This window comes from Balaenoptera physalus (genome assembly GCF_965194825.1).
Source record: "Balaenoptera physalus genome assembly, chromosome: 13".
In the NCBI taxonomy this organism is placed as follows: domain Eukaryota; kingdom Metazoa; phylum Chordata; class Mammalia; order Artiodactyla; family Balaenopteridae; genus Balaenoptera; species Balaenoptera physalus.
This window is the reverse complement of record NC_138892.1, coordinates 48,548,539-48,564,117: the sequence shown is the minus strand read 5'-3', so window position 1 is coordinate 48,564,117 and position 15,579 is coordinate 48,548,539. Positions and strand designations below refer to the sequence as shown.

Below are 15,579 nucleotides of genomic sequence, written 5' to 3'. Positions count from 1 at the left end.
ACAGAGTAAACATTAGTACTCTCATTTTATAGAGGAAGAAATTGAGCTTCATAGAGTATGAATAATGAGTATGAGCATATACTTCATAGAGTATGACTTCATGAGGATGATGCTGGTTAGGATCATAGAGATTAGTGCAGCTTTTTAATCTTTTTTTTTTTTTTTTTTGAAGAGAGAGCAGTTACTTGGGCAAATATGTATGAGGCCCCTGGAGCCAAGTTTATATCACTTATAGGAAATGTAGATTCTGATGGTGCTAATTCAGCCATGGATAACCTCTTCATGGTAGGATGGTTGGAAAGAAAGGATATTTATCTAGTACCTGAGTTGCATAATTCTATATCCTGCAAGGTGCCCTGCCTTAGTGTCCTACTTCACCATTCAGAGGTGTTTTCCCAATTAAGATCCCACTTGGCCACATTAACAGAAAAGTGTGTTCTATCTTCTTTAAACACCTCTTCCTTTGAAGTTCAAAGAATCCAAGGATACTTACTCAGTCCAGAGTATCTATCCTATTTACTCTCACTTCATCCTGAAACTGGACAGCCCAGACAACTCAAGAAAATGACCTGTTCATCATAGCTGTTACCACTATTGCTAAGCCTCAGCCCTTCTCAGGGAGAGGCCAATATACTGTACCTTTCACCAGCCTGGAGACAGTTGTTGCTGAAGCATGTGGGAAGCCCTGTCAGGGAGAATAGATTTTATTCTCTGTTGCAGGATACTGATTGCTTGGTGACCCATGATTGACCTCTCATTGGGTTTTGTTTTGTTTTTTTAATTATTTATTTATTTATTATTTATTATTTTTGGCTGTGTTGGGTCTTCGTTTCTGTGCAAGGGCTTTCTCTAGTTGCGGCAAGTGGGGGCCACTCTTCATCGTGGTGCGCGGGCCTCTCACTGTCGCGGCCTCTCCCGTTGCGGAGCACAGGCTCCAGACGCGCAGGCTCAGTAGTTGTGGCTCACGGGCCCAGTTGCTCCATGGCATGTGGGATCTTCCCAGACCAGGGCTCGAACCCGTGTCCCCTGCATTGGCAGGCAGATTCTCAACCACTGCGCCACTAGTGAAGCCCTCTCATTGGGTTTTATACTGGGACTCCCTCTCTTCCAGCCCCAGAACTTGGATGTCGGTCTTCCAACGAAGAAAGCTCCTTCCAAAGTACTCTTATTCCCTAGTCTTGCCCACCCCTGACCTCCAACAGTCTAGAAGGTCTTCCTCTTAGTGGAGCTCTCAGCCTTATCCAGGCAGGCTGCATTAAAATCTGGCTATGATAGAGAGAAGGCAAGGCCTGGATCACCCAGAGAGAAAAAAAAACTGAAGCATCTTTCAGAAGCTGCTGAGGTGAGAATGGGGTTGACAAAGACAAGAGGGACTACGAAAGAAACAAACACTCATAAAGCCTGTATTAATATGCCAAAAATAATATGTATTATTCTGTTTTATCATATTAATCATGTTTTTATTCTTTGTATTTTATGACAGTTAGCATCTTGGGGACCTTGTTGGCTGGGGAGAGACTGCCCCTCCCAGGACTAGCTAATTCCTAGAGATAGTAAATAATTTGCCGGAACATACCTTTCATATGCAAACCGACCAGTTGAGAGCCCATACTTCTGACTACCTCTTTTATCTAACTCTCACACATTGAGCCAATATTTCTCCTGCCCTAAATCACCCCAGGTCCAGGGACCAAACAACTAGAGACCACTCCTATAGCCCAGAGCCCACTGAAATTATTCAAACTAACATAGGCAAAACATTCTCAGACATAAATCATACCAATGTTTTCTTAGGTCAGTCTCCCAAGGCAATAGAAATAAAAGCAAAGATAAACAAATGGGACCTAATCAAACTTAATAAGCTTTAGCACAGCAAAGGAAACCATAAACAAAACGAAATGACAACCTACGGACTGGGAGAAAATATTTGCAAATGATGGAACCAACAAGGGCTTAATTTCCAAAATATACAAACAGCTCAGTTACAATTCAGTAACAAAAAAACAAACAACCCAGTCGAAAAATGGACAGAAGACCTAAACAGACATTTCTCCAAAGAAGACATACAGATGGCCGATGGGCACATGGAAAGATGCTCATCATCACTAACTATGAGAGAAATGCAAATCAAAACTACAGTGAAATACCACCTCACGCCAGTCAGAATGGCTATAATTAAAAAGTCTACAAATAATAAATGCTGGAGAGGGCGTGGAGAAAAGGGAACCCTCTTGCACTCTTGGTGGGAATGTAAATTGGTGCAGCCACTATGGAAAACAGTATGGAGGTTCCTCAAAAAACTAAAAATAGAGTTGCCATATGATCCAGCAATCCTACTCCTGGGGATATACCAAGACAAAACTATAATTCAAAAAGATACATGCACCTCTATGTAAATAGCACTATTTAAAATAGCCAAGACATGGAAAGAACCTAAATGTCCATTGACAGATGAATAGATAAAGAACATGTGATATATATATATCACACACACACACACACACAATGGAATATTAGCCATTAAAAAGAATGAAATAATGCCATTTGCAGCAACATGGATGGACCTAGAGATTATCATACTAAGCCAAGTAAGTCAGCAAAACACAAATATATGATTCATTTATATGTGGAATCTAAAAAATAATACAAATGAACTTATCTAGGAAACAGAAACGGGCTCACAGACACAGGAAACAAACTTATGGTTACCAAAGGGAAAAGGCGGGGGAGAGGAATATATTAGGAGGTTGGGATTAACATGTACACACTACTATATATAAAATAGATAACAAGGACCTACTATATAGCACAGGAAACTCAATATTCTGTCATAACCTAAATGGGAAAAAAATAGATATATGTATAACTGAATCAATTTGCTGTACACCTGAAACTAACACATTATAAATCAACCATACTCCAATATAAAATTTAAAATAATAAATTTTTTTTTAAAAAGAAGGAAAAACAGCAGCAACAACAACAGCAACAAATAAATGGACACCTGAATTCCATGATTTAAAGAGGAGAGAAATTGGTAAGGAGAAACAAAGATGAATGGAACATAATTTCAAGAAATGAGGCAATGGAAACTTCATTCACCAAGAATTTCTTTTTTTTTTTTTTTGGCTGCACCATGCGTCTTGCAGGATCATAGTTCCCCGACCAGGGATCAAACCCGGCCCCCCAGCAGTGGAAGTGCAGAGTCCTAACCACTGGTCCTCCAGGGAATTCCCCCACCAAGAATTTCTAATCATTAAAAAGTAGTTACTCTTGCTGTATCTCAGGAATTCTTAATTGCTGACTTCCCCCCCCCATATTTATTTCTAGATATATAATGGAATTCTTTTTAAAAACTGGAACTCCTATTTATTGTTGTAAATGTTAGAGAAGTCACACTATGATATGAATGCTTCACTTTTCTAAGTTAAGAATTTACAGCTCCAGCCCAGACCCTTTTTTCCTAAGCTGAAAGATCACAGGACCCAGCTGCCTACCAGACACATCGACTTGGGATTTCAAACACAACATACTAAAAATTGGACTTATCTCCTACCCACCCTGTCCTCCTCTAAGTTTATTCACTGTCCTGTATTCCCCTTAATTGGCCTGCCAGAAACCAAAAAATCAAGCTAGCTTTCCCCCTCTACCTTGTATCTCCCCATCCAAGCAATCCAAAAATTCCCCTGGTTCTGATCCTTTGATATCTGTCTTATCTGTCTCCTGTTCTCTGTACCTCCTGACTGCTTCTGTCGTGGTCTTTCATTATTTCTCTTGTAGATTGTAACAGCAATTTCTCAAAGAATTATTTGCAGTCCACGGTCCTCCTAAGAGACCATGAATTGAAAAAAAAAAAAAAACACATTAAAATTTTTCCCCCATTTTTATGGGCTAATGATGCATAACTCCATATATTTTCATTTATATATAAAACAAAGGATTAATTATTAATAACCACCTACATGAGTTACTAAGGATTACTGAAATTTTGTATTAATAAGCTAAAATTAGCACACGAATAGGATTTACCGATTAAACTATACCCTATAAAGAAGTCTGGCTGAATGCAATGTTATTGTACATCAATAGTTGGAATTACCCTAATTTTCAGAAAGGATGCCTTGTTACCAGTGTCATGGTTTTCAGTTCCTGCTTTTTGGCTTTTTAACTATAATTTCCCATAAATGTAGATTCATATCATAGTGCTTTAGGTTTATAGCTACCCTTAAAGACATATATTCATTTTGATTCAAATATTAATCATTCACAACCCTAATGATAAAGTAGATGTATATATAATCCCATCAAACTTTGGTTTAAAAAAAATGATACTTCATCCTAAAGACTCAGTACTTGTTTCTCAGGAAAGCGGCAACAGTAGGGTAAGGTATCTTATGGGATCATTTCTTCCCCCTGCAAAGTAGACCACAATCAAAAGAGTTTGAAGATCATGGCCTTTATTACTATCTTGGCTTTTAACTCCTGCCTTCCTCCTCCAAACACACACACATTATCACTTTAGTCTGTACTACCAAGAAGGGATCTCTTTTGCACACAAAGTATAATTGTTTTGGACTTCCCTGGTGGTCCAGTGGTTAAGACTCCATGTTCCCAATGCAGGGGGCATGGGTTTGAATCCTGGTTAGGGAACTAAGATCCCGCATGCCACATGGCACTGCCAAAACAAACAAACAAGCAAACAAAAAACCAAAATATAATTGTTTCATATCTCTTGCTCAGAATATTTCAGTTTCAACATTACCTTCAGCAATGATTATTAACACATTTAGGTGTTTTTCCCTTTAAGAATAAGTAAATAATAATTAAAGCTTTTGACATTCTTCTGAGAAAAACGTACATATACACATACACACAATAAAATCTTATACAACTTCAGAGGTTTTGCAACACCCCTGAAGCCCATCCACAGATCTTCTAGGAATTCCTCACCCAGCCTATACAATTTACAAATTGAATCTCCTTTGAATAGCATAAAAGATCTTTTGCCTACCTAGCCAAACTCTTTACTTCCACTCCCCACTTCAAAAGGAATTTCCAGAACATACTATGTTCTCTCTTATACCTCTTTTTTTTAAATAAACTTTTAATTTTAGAATAGTTTGAGATTTACATAAAAATTGCTAAGATAGTACATATAGTTTCTGTATTCCCCAAACCCACTTTCCCCTATTTTTAACATCTTACCTCAGCGTAGTACATTTGTTACAATTAATGAACCAATATCGAAAAGTTATTAGTAAATAAAGTTCATACTTTATTCAGATTTCCTTAGTTTTTACCAAATGTCCTTTTTCTGTTCTAGGATCCTATCTAGAGTACCACGTTACATTTAGTTGCTAGGTTCTTTTGGCTCCTCTTAGCTCTAATAGTTTCTCAGACTTTGCTTGTTTTTGATGACCTTGACAGTTTTGAGGGGCACTGATGGGGTATTTTGTAGAACAATGCTTAACTGGGATTTGTCTTGATGTTTTTCTCATGGCTAGGCAAGGATTATGTGTCTTGGGGAGGGAGACCACAGATACCATTTTCATCACATGGTATCTAGGATACATACTATCAACATAACTTATTACTGTTGATATTAACCTTGATCCACTGGCTGAAGTAGCATTTGTCAGGTTTCTCTGCAGTAAAATTACTCTTTTTGCTCCTTTCCATGCTATATTCTTGGGAAGAAAGTCACTATGCACAGCCCACACTTAAGGAGTGGTTAGTTACACACCACTTCCTTGAGGGCAGAGTATCTACGTAAATTTTTTGGAATACTTTGGCATGGGAGATTTGTCTAGTCTCCCTTTCCTTTGTTATTTTCTTTTTTTTCTCTCCGCACACCAGTCTGTAATTTTTAATTAGAATTAACTCTCAAAGACACTGCACCTTTGAAGTCTTTGAGCATAACAGTGTTTAACAGTGGCTTTATTAAGTGAATGCTTGAAAGTATTCAACATGAAATTCAATTTACTTCACATGTTTGCAAACACATTATTAGCAATTCTTAAATATTTCAAATCAACTAATTCGAAGTACAGAAGGCTTGTTCTCAAGTAACTCTTCTGAGGTGACACGAAGACTGAAAGAAGCCTATGACTTGAGTCCAGGTCTCTAACCAACAATCACTATATCATCACTGGTGAACTCATATGAGGGAACTTCAAGGTTGAGAGGTGCAGACCCCTTCCTGATCCTGCCAGATGCATCATAGTGTGACCCACGGCAAGGGCAATAATAACCACCAAAATCTCCTGCATTTGCAATGGGTACACAACCAAGATGAGTGCACACACCTATCAAGACAAACCATTCAGGTTTCTTTACTCGTTCTAAATCATGCTGTGAGTCCCTCAACTGGAGTACTTCAACTGCAGCTTTCTGGTCAATTTCCTTCTTGGTTCTATGGCGCACAAACAGGGGTTGGCCTCTCCATTTGAAAGCCATGTTCTTGCCCTCTGGAAGATCGGATAACTTGATTCCGGTTTTGGACATGGCCAACACATCAGCAGAAGCACTCATGCTGGAAACGAACTGAGAAACGACATTCTTGGCAGCATACGCGACACCCACAGTAGTTGTTGCAGTTAACAAATAGGAGAAACCTTTTCTAGCCTCACTGCTCTCTTTTGAAGACTTTGTACTATCTAACACTTGAGCGCAATGATAGAGAAGTCAGGCACTTTGATGTTCATATGGGAATAACGAACAGAAGCAGGGACATTGAGGCCCACGGAGGCGACCAAAGGCCTGCCTGCGCAGCCTGGCCACTCGGCGACTCCCAGCACAAGAAGGACTGCTTCACGTCCAGCACTGGCGACTCCGAGGTGGCGGGCACCGCGGCCTGCACTAGTGGCCAACAGGACGGGCGGGAAAGGGCCCGAGCGGGCGGCGACCAACAACATGGTGACAGCAGCTCCCTCCCTTTCCTTTGTTTTTAAAATTGTTTTACCTCCATCTGAAATGATGAAATAACAAAACACTCCCAGAATTTCCATGGCTAAACACACAGTTTATTTCTTGTTCATGCCACAATGTCTATCATAGTTCAGCAAGTGGTTCTGTTCCACACAGTCACTCAGGCACCCGGGCTGACAGAGGTTTTACCAACAGGTAGCTACACCTTCTGACACATACAACTTCACCAGCTGCCAAGGCAGATAGAAAAGTACTGGAGTGTTTTGCACTAGCACTTAAATGTTTCAGTTTAGAAGTGACTCACATCATTTCTACCCATAGCTCATTGGCCAGAATTAGTTACATAGCTCTCCCTAAATTCAAGGGTGTAGGGAAGTATAATCCTCCCCTGTGCCTGGAAGGAAGAGAACCAGACATGGGAAGTTCCTATCACAAGTCTCCTACCCCAGTTGCCCACCATACAAAATCCTATTCTCCCTCCAGTTCTCATCCAGCTGAAATGCTGTGAAGCCTTCACTGTCTCTTCCCCACTGACTTCAGGTCCCCTCTGTGCTCCATCAGCCCTCTGTGCAGACCAACAATAAAGCAAGTATATATTGGGTTGTAACCATTGGTTTGCATGTCCTATAGAGGAAAACAGTCATGCCTTTTCACCTTGGTATCCTCAGCATTAACATGATGCCTCTAAAATAGAAAGTATCCAATCAATCAACTTTCATTATTTATTGAATTAATTAATGGACAAATTCCTAAACTTACAACCAAATGTACACAGAACCTTCTTCCATAATACGATTATTCATGTATAATTTCTTGACAATTGAAGTAGAAATTTTTTTCCCTTACTAACTTTAGTGAAGCGTTGAATAATACCTTCAAAATTTTTTACATATATTGGCATGAGGAATCCTGTGTCTCAAACTTATTGTCTTATTTCTAATTTATTCCAGAGGCCTGAGTTAACTCTTTATAAAAAAATGATTCTTTCTTTAAAATTCTAGGTTACCTTTTTGTAATTGTTTTCTCATGTTGGAGAAGCACATCCTTATGTAGTTTGTGGTTGGTTTTTATTTGTAAGTTTGTATTATTTCCTTGCATCATTTGTAATATCAAAACACTGTTTTAACACAGGTAGTCAAGAGAGAAGAATAACACCTTAATTGTAGGTGGAATGCATTTTTTATACAGGGAATTTACCAATCTTGTTGAATGTCTACACTGTACACACAAGTGTGCTTCTTTCTGAGACGGCAGAGGAGAAACCTTAAAGGAGCATAAGTCCTCAAAGAGCTCATCATGATGAATATGAGGACAATATGACAGCAAACCACAAAATAGACAATAAAGTCATAGATGACATGTGATTGACATAAGTGTGTTATAAACTCTGAGTCCTCTGAGTTCAGGGTTGTCATGCTCTGGATGCAAAGTAGGTTGGAGGGGAGAGAAACTGGACATAAAGAGACTACTTAGAAAGACATGTCAGTAGTCCTGTCACAAAATTCAGATCTAAACTAGATTTCACATGCCAGAGTACATTGAGGATATTTGACTTGCAGTGAATTGAATTTCTTACATGAGGAAGATATTTTAAGTGTAGTTTTTCTGTATTTAGGTTTATTTTATTCCTATTATTTTTCACAAAAATTAGTAGTCATGTGTGTATGTATATGTGTGTATGTAAACTTTTCCATTTTAGAAGATAGTATTCTTATGAGGAAACTGAAAATTATATTAACTTCCTAGATGTTAAAACATCCATTCATTTTTTTTTAGCAGGTTAGAGTTTACCATTCTATATTTGTATAGTATTTCTAATTTACTAAGTTACTCTTTAATTGAAAATCATTTTGAATCGGCAGTCAAAGAAACTATTTTCCAAAATAAATGTGTAAGGCACTGACACTAGCCCTCATCATCTTTGGGTCAGTTCATTGTGAGACCTGTGTGTAAATGGTGCTATGTTTGTGAGTTCAGTTCCTTTCTGACTGAGTTGGAAATAAACCACTCCCATGCCAGCAAACCAGCCACCTCACAGAGGTATGTTATTGACCTGAGATGGGGGATTGGGGTGAGAAAATGTGTGGCTGCATCTTAAACAACTTAGTGATGTCAGAGGGAGAACAACACCATCTCCAATTAAATGTGTACATATAAATTGTTGTTAATAAGAAGTTAAGCATATTATCTTATTTGCTTGCTAAGGGTAGCAATAAAATGTTTGTTTGTCGAGAGGGGGGAAAATACAACCCAAATACATGACCTTATTCCCCAATTTGCAACAATTTCTTCTCTCCTCCTCCAACATTTTGTGATGTTACCAGAGCTAATGTACAGATTGAGATCATTGTTTTCTAGTTCAGTGAAAGAAGTTTAATGATTATGCAGTTGCACTCGCACAAATAAAAAGATCAAACAAACCTGAAACCCAAAAGTCATACTTAATAGAGAAATGAAATCAGAATACTCTTCTGGAAAGAGGAAACTAAAGTGGGAGCATTTCCATCTCTTTGTAAACAAGACTGTTTTATCACATGTTTGAAAAGTCAGTTACCTATTTCATTATAATTTCTCAATGATGAATGCCCAATTGTTGGGTAAACTGGTAAAGGATTTTGTAACCCAACCAATTGTGGGAAGGGAAATACTTGTTCATAATGTGAAAAGGGGAAGTGAAATGAGATCCAGCCTAAGTTCTGATTGCATAATGATAACAGAAGTAATAGTACAAAGAAAGTATTCACAAAGAAATCAAAAGCTTGCCACAATTATCAGTTGTTCACATATCAAGAATATTGATTTTTAAATAGTCTCTTAACTGTTCCATGGCATTTCCTGGTGTTAGATCAACCTCTTAGAGAAAAATCACACTTTTAAAATAAATACATAAAATGGGCTTGCACAACTGTATTGGGAACTAAAATCAGACAGGAGGTAGACAAAGGAGTTATAGTGTGTCAAAGGGTGAGAATTGGGTCGCGGTAGTATTTCTTCCCATTCACTTCAACTTTTACAAGGTAATGTGGTAGACTGAAAAGACCATGGAACTGACCTGAACCCAAATCCAAGCTCTTCCACTCACTAGCTATATGTCTTTGGGCAAGAGGCTTTTCTTCTCTGGGACACATATTTTTTCATCTGTAAAATAGATATAATACCTACCTTTAAGACCCCTGTAAGAACTATAAGTAATGTTTATTAAGTGGTTAACACTTCATAAGCATTTGATAAACAAAAGCTACTATTATTTACCTTTCCTTTTCCCCTGTATCTCGAACTGGTCTGGATAATCTCTAATCCTGATTATTCAAACCTCCTAAATATCTCTGAAACCCTCCCAGTTCTCTCTGTTACCCACCCCCACCTTCGTCTGCCATCTGGATTACTTGCCAGTTTTCTAGCAGCGGTCCCTGAATCCAATCTATTTTGTTTTGTTTTGTTTTGTTAAGATTTTGATCCAGTTACTCTCCAGTTTAATACTCATGAACAGTTTCCCATTGTCTTTGGGATTAAGGGCTAAATCTCACAGTTTTGGGGATTAAGCTTCCAGGTCTGGTCCTGCTCACCCCTCCAACTTTCTCTTTGCCACCAGATATCCTAACATTTCTTTCATTGTCTACACAGTACACTGAGGAAACAGCAGGAATGAAGACAGAGAAGAGAGTGAGTACGTGGCAAGTGTCAGGAATGGTAAAATCTCCTCTATGACTAGCAGTAAAGTACATGGCAGATTACTAGGCTAGTACTGTTTTTTAGGCTTAATGATCAATTGATGGGTCAGTAACTTGTGGCTCTGTGCTAGAGCACAGTAACTAGAGACTCTTACAGCACAGTATTGCTACCATAGTAGAAATAATTTCTCTTGTGTATGTTAAATAGTATTATTTTTTCTCGGTATGAACCAATTACCTGACTCAAAACACAAAAACAGCAAGACCATAGAGAAAATTAAGTACAAAAGTTAGATGATTTCTGGAGTTTGGATGGTGTCAGGGAACACAGGAAATTATCTTGTTTGATCAATTTTGCAAAGAGTGGGGACTTAAATTACAGGGATATCGAGAGCTACAAGAAGAGAAAGTGGTCACTAATCCTTGAGGAAAAAAATACAGTGGTCTGGATTAGGCAAACCCAAACCATTTACCATTTTTCAATGACCCATATACCTGAGGGGCCAACAAAATGCCACCTTTGGATTGGGGTCAAGCACTGCTCCTAAGTCAGGGAATGTCCCCACAGGGAGCCACTCTGACCTGTGGCCAGGCTGCTGGACTTGCTGGGAGCAGCTGTGTGCTGGTCCTGTTTCACAAGGCTGTTACACGCTACATTAGTTGAAGAAGAATTTACGCCACCTTAACCTTTCAACATGTGGGCTCCCGCAGAGAGCCCAGCGGTGTTCCCCGCCACAGCCCTCCCAACTGCCCCACCCCTCCAAATTCTCCTAGCAGCCATGCTGCCGCAGCAGAGATGAGACTAGGTCCTCTGCACCCCTGAGCCAAACTACACAAGGACGGCATCAGCTGGAGAATGCAGTGAGTGCAGCTGCCCTGACCGTGGTCTCCCAAGGTCCATAATGGCTTCAAGAAAATGGCACTGCTTCACTAACAAGTGATTATTTATACCTTTTGACAAAACTCATGCCAATGCCTCTTTTCATTAATATAGACAATTTTGATTTACCACTGTCAGTTACTTTCTGAGGTTATCCTATTTTCATACAGTTTTTCATGTCCCTCATATACTGACACAAATAGATTTTAATTTTGTGCTAATAGAGAAAAACAGGATTGTAGGAACGACAACAAAAAAAATGATGGGATAGATGATAGCAAAACAAGATTATCAAGACAGAGTGGTCTGTCCGTATGGTCTGAGTCGCTGAAAACTGAAACACCTAGGCTTACCTCCAGAGTTAATGGTGATCTGAATCATGGAACCAAAGAGCCATTTTCAGGAAAATAGTTTCATCTCTAGGGCTCCCAAGAACCATCTCACTTCCCACTCTCCAATCCCATTCAGAGCAGGTAAGTGTAGATCAAATAGTGCAGTGGGTATAAATTTGCTATACCATAAATGGGTGTGAGAAACACCACTTTGCTTTATTTTTCTAGATCAAACAAAATTTGTCTCTAAGCCCCACTTCCCCAAATGGTGAGTCAGTGATAGTCTTTTTAAACTTCTTTAGCTAATCCCCTGCCCAGGAGCTTCCAAGCATCTCAAGAAACTACAAAATCCAGAAAACTTGAGGAAGACCTTAGAGTTTCGGTCCATCACTGAGATGTTCATACGGTGGTTATTACCCAAGCTGACGTGGTTCATTTGCAGGCAGAAGCTCCTTTTCAAAGCTTCATCAGTTCCCAAGGCAGGGCAATTTGTGTTCAATTTCCCCAGCAACTACATGCCATCCAAGAGACCTCTTGCCATTGCTCTGGGCCCCCCATGGGAGTGGGATGCAGGGCCCTGCCACTTTTTAAGCCTGCTACCACTATCATCTTAGATCTGGCCAAATTTGCCTCCTCAATACCCCTGGCCTCAGGGAGTCTCCTCCCCAGTTTATCCTCCTTCAATGATATAGTCTCCCAAAGAAAAAACCTGGATGGGACATAGTGTTCCAGGAGCTTGGCAACTTGTGCTTTATTCCAAGGAATATAAATTCTATTCTTGTAAGAGTATTTTTTAGCCTTTTAAAAAAATTAACTATACAATAAAAATGATCCTACCAAAACAGCATTGTTCCAAGATACTCTCTCACGTTTCTTTTTATATAGCTTATATGCCATTTTAATGCGGTTCATGAAGCTCAGTGAAAATTAATATTTAACTCCTTTCCATTGAAGCTTAAGAGACCACTGATCTGGGTACAGAAGAGCTGTATAGGAGAAAGATAATTTTAAAGTTAAATGGCAGAATATTTCTACAAATATGGCTGAGTTCATATACACAGAGGGATGTCGAGGACTTCAAAATAATCATCCTTTTTTTTTAGTGATTCTGCACATTCCTCTCTGTGTGTGTAATTATTTATTATTTTGCTAATTGCAAAAGTAATATATGCTGAAAGAAGAAAACTTGAAAAATGCCGAAAGATACAAATTGAGTAAAAATTCTGAAGAGTATGCATAAATAACCACTGTAAACATTCTGGTGTATGTCTTTTAGTTCTTTTTCTTACATAATACATTTTTAAACTTTTTTTAATCATAAAATACATGTATATATTTTTAAAGTCAAATAAAGTGTTATAAGTTTAATGGTGAAAAATAGCCCTAACCTTTCTCATCCAGTTCCCAACACTAGAGGTAATAATCCCTTTCAATTTATTTAGCTATTTTTAGCTTCTTTAGCTATATTCTAGTATTACAGCCATATATCTCAAGAGCATGATTATTCTTCTCAGTTCTGATTTTCAGTCATAGACATTTTCTATTTATTTCCACCAAGGAAGATGAAGATTTAGCTCTCTCTCAGCTCCCCTTGCCTTGTTGTTCCCCTTTACAAGTATGCACAAACACTCACAGATGAGTATAATTTGATGGTATAATTTGGTTGTATTTCTCTTCTTAAGTTTTTTGGTTTCCTTGGAGTTAATAATTGCCTTACTTTTCTGTTTGCTTAGTTTTCCATGTACTTATTCATGTATTAATTCATTACCCAAAGTCTCAGCCAGAGTTGTCAAACTCCCTTCAATAGGTTCAGACATTCCAGGCCATCTCTTCTGGTTTTCCCCAGGGAGTCCACAGGGACACTTCTCCCTTCATCTCTATAATTTCCCTTCTCCTCTTTCCTGTATTAGAACCCTGTTTCCTAGAACCCACATCTTCTATCTTACTTGCTCCTTTTACTTTTTATTTATTTATTTATTTTTTGGCAGCACTGCACGACTTGTGGGATCTTAGTTCCCCAACCAGGGATTGAACCCGGGCCCCGGCAATGAATGCACCAAGTCCTAAGCACTGGATTGCCAGGGAACTCCCAAGAATACATCATTTTGTAATTTCTAGAGACATATGCCTTTTTATAGTACAATTTTTTTAAGTGGCAAAAAGAACATGTTATTAACAGACCCAAATATCTTTAGTTTCTCTGTAATAAGAAGTCAAAAGCAGATAACCTTAACCTATGTTTGGCAATTAATGTTTCAGTATTTTCTCTTATTTGGAAATTATCTAGATATTCAATGAATATCCATCATTTACAGTTAAGGTTACGAAAAGATTTTGGAAACTATTTTTAAGCAGACATATTTTATAGAACATAATGATTGTTGCAAAATTCATTTACAAACTTTTCTCCCACTTACATCCATTTAATTCATGTGTTCTTAACAATTATTCTTGAGTTGCCATGAAAATTTCATGAGATATGAAAAGTTAACCATCATTTTAAGTTATTTTTGTTGTTGACAAACTAGGCAAGTAGCAAAAATCACAGAAGCAAAGAACCTAAACATTTAAACATGGATTTTTTTCCCCCTACCATGTTGACATACATTAAGAAAATCGTTTTTATTGTAACTTTATTTCCTTAGGTTAAATTTATAATTTTATAATCTCAAGCATCTAGTAGAGATAACATAAACTTATTTGACTAGTCTTAATTTATATAAGTGCTTGTATTTTCTTTAAGCCAATTAAATAGAGCTCTTTCACAAGTTTTTAGGAATACTATCCAGAGGGAGAAAAATATAACATATACATAACATACATGTATAGATATACATAGACACATAGACAGATGCAAACAGAGATCTTATAGATTTCATTTAAAAATGTTAGCCACATATCAGGTACAGTAGTACAAAACTCAATAGCTTATAAAAGAATAGTTGGATCTAAATGGTGTTTCTGGTAGATTGAACAAGTTAAGTTTACCTGCTCAGATGGCTGAAGCTTTTACCAATATTTGTGGAAAAGACTTTTAAGATTTTTACTTGTCTTTAATACGTGATCTTATGGAGGCTGTGGACAAAATTTGGGGCAAGGGAGCTTATGGAAATATCAAATAGCAGTTTGTTTTTAAAACTCTCTCTCTCTCTTTTTTTTTCCAGTCCCATGGTTGCTTTAGCCAACAATTATCTTTGTTATTTTTTTATTTTTTATTTTTAATAAATTCATTTATTTATTTATTTTTGGCTGCATTGGGTCTTTGTTGCGCGCGGGCTTTCTCTAGTTGCAGCTAGCGGGGGCTACTCTTCGTTGAGGTGCACGGGCTTCTCATTGTGGTGGCTTCTCTTGTTGCGGAGCACGGACTCTAGGCACGCAGGCTTTCGTAGTTGTGGCACGTGGACTCAGTAGTTGTGGCTCGCGGGCTCTAGACCGCAGTCTCAGTAGTTGTGGCGCACAGGCTTAGTTGCTCCGTGGCATGTGGGACCTTCCCGGACCAGGGCTTGAACATTTGTACCCTGCACTGGCAGGCGGATTCTTAACCATTGTGCCACCAGGGAGGTCCCCACAATTGTCTCTTTGGATGCTTACATTTCAAAGATATGGTAAGATCAATATTTCCAAGGGACTGAGAAAGGATTATAGGTTTTATCTAAGAAGGAACTCGGGCATATTTGCCCATTATCAGAAATCTAGGATAATTACTGTAATGTTTCTCTTTTCTTTAACGGTAAGATAGGATAGTTCAGTGATTTTTTTTTTTTTTTGT

The 15,579-nt window shown here is 38.3% G+C and overlaps 1 protein-coding gene and 1 pseudogene across 3 annotated transcripts in view; one reads left to right on the top strand and one right to left on the bottom strand.

Moving 5' to 3' along the window:
- CPSF6 (cleavage and polyadenylation specific factor 6) overlaps positions 1–15,579 on the top strand; it is an 85,855-nt gene that overhangs the window by 58,993 nt on the left and 11,283 nt on the right. The window lies entirely within an intron of this gene.
- LOC309641996 (cytochrome b-c1 complex subunit Rieske, mitochondrial pseudogene) lies at positions 762–15,571 on the bottom strand (annotated as a pseudogene). Its single transcript has one exon. The product of its transcript is annotated as a cytochrome b-c1 complex subunit Rieske, mitochondrial pseudogene (transcript).